Source organism: Lactuca sativa, chromosome 9 (assembly GCF_002870075.4).
Source record: "Lactuca sativa cultivar Salinas chromosome 9, Lsat_Salinas_v11, whole genome shotgun sequence".
NCBI classification, from domain to species: Eukaryota; Viridiplantae; Streptophyta; class Magnoliopsida; order Asterales; family Asteraceae; genus Lactuca; species Lactuca sativa.
The window spans coordinates 15,847,653-15,849,728 of record NC_056631.2 but is presented as its reverse complement, the minus strand read 5'-3'; the positions used below and the strand labels follow the sequence as shown (position 1 = coordinate 15,849,728).

Genomic DNA, 2,076 nt, shown 5'->3' with positions numbered 1-2,076 from the left:
AGAACACCAAAAAGGTTGAGAACGCGAGAACACATCTGATTCATATAAATATTCAAATATAAGGCTATTATCAAACGGGTAATTTATGTTAATTCTAAAACTATTTGTAGTAAAATGTAACTTTTAAAATGGCATAAGGGTATAACAATAAATGAAATTTAGGTCAATCCTATAATTTCTCATTGCCACTCTTATTTCCAATTACGTATCCCTCTTCATCTCTCTCTCTCTCTCTCTCTCTCTCTCTCTCTCTCTCTCCCTAGGGTTGAATCAGTTCACCGCCTCCATCATCTGCACCTTCGATTCAAAAGAAAAATAACAGTTCACCTGTTCACCAAGCAAACATAATACGATCGTGTACAAACAGATCGCCGAGATAATTAAGTCAACCACGTGTTCTTCGTTTGATGATTCAGTCGCTGATCCAGTTCACTTTTCCGATGATGGTTTTGTAGTTAAATACTCTCCGGTTTTGGTTACCGAGGAGGAGCATGTATCTAATTATCCGTCCCCGACGCCGATTTTCGTTTCTGGTGGAGGATTATCGCCCGATCAGCCCGAAATTTCATTGTTTAACGAAAATGGAACGCCCTTCGAAGGTGAGTATATGGCGTCAGATGGATCGGTTATGCTCCCATTGTCGGAGATGCAGCCTGAGGAGGGTTTTGCACTCAGAGAATGGAGGAGGTTAGGGCTTTATCATTTTTATTAATTATTTATGTTTTTCTTTAATTACACAAGCTTATGGATTAATTTCGTCTGTTAATTTTCTCATTCTACTATCATTTTATGCTTTGATCGATTATACGCTTTTGAGTTTTAGGCAGGAGAATCAATTGGCTTTTGTAGTATTATTTAGAAAATCAGTTGACATTTAACTTTGATTATATCTGTTACCTATACTGACTGTAATTGATATCAAGTTCATTGAATGATTAGTCTCGATCTGACTCATTGACAACCCTAATCTAACGGTAATCTGATATGTTGTATTAATTTTGAATCGGAACCCTAACATGTTTCTCATGACAGAGAAAATGCATTGCGTTTAGAAGAGAAGGAGAAGATAGAGAAAGAGTTGCTAAGCCAAATCATTGATGAAGCAGATGATTATAAGATCAAATTCCACAGCAGATGATTATAAGAAACTCTTATTTTATTCATGGGCATTAGGCTGGATTGGTTGATAGATCTTTTAATTTTGCAGATAATCAAGTGCATGGTCAAAATGTAAATCAGAAGTCAAGGTTTTGAAGGTAAGTCACTTAGATTGTTACAATTGTATATGAATCGGTATTAAGGATTGATTAATTGTTAATGATTAGAACTATTAAATCATAGTAGGTAAACCATCCTTGTGATATTTTGTCTTATTCATTGATGTATTTTGTGAATCGGTATTAAGGATTGATTAATTGTTAATGATTAGAACTATGTTTTTTAGATAAAAAATAAGTTGTAATCTTATATGAATACAATGTCAAATGTCTCATTTGTAGTTAAAATCAGTGAATAGAAGTATATTATAAATGCATGATTTCATACCTTAATGATTTATGTTTTGAACAGGAGTAATTTAGAGCTTGATGTTTCTAATAAGGATAACCGTAAAGAATGGAAATTGATAGCAGGATCAAGGGCGTCCCTCTTCGTTTCTATATGTATGATAGCACAAGAAAATATGAAGAAAAAAAAACAATGTTGTAGTAATTCATCTATAATTCACATTATATTCTTATATGAATATAACTACTGAAAATATAGGAATTTAGACGTTTTTTGTATTCTTGTAAATGTATTCATGTATGATTAGAGTTGTATTCATTTATGACTGTAATAAAACACATATTTATTTGCAACGAAATGGTGAATTCTTAAATATTTTTTTGAAATCAATTCATGAACAAAAAAAAAGACAAATGCAGTCATGACATTTTTAGTTATGAATATGACACTATTTGATAAAATTAAATTAAAAAATTAGTTAACTGTTATATATTTTTAATTGATTGTATACTCAATAAATTAGTTTGATATTTATTCATTTATGGACAATAATCACCTAAAGCAATATAA

The 2,076-nt window shown here is 31.4% G+C and overlaps 1 long non-coding RNA gene across 1 annotated transcript; it reads left to right on the top strand.

The window, feature by feature from the left end:
• LOC111885536 (uncharacterized) lies at window positions 1-1,872 on the top strand. The gene is made up of 3 exons (XR_002848134.3): window positions 1-687; window positions 1,033-1,256; window positions 1,570-1,872. It is a non-coding gene; the product is annotated as an uncharacterized LOC111885536 (long non-coding RNA).
• Window positions 1,873-2,076: the final 204 nt, after the last annotated feature.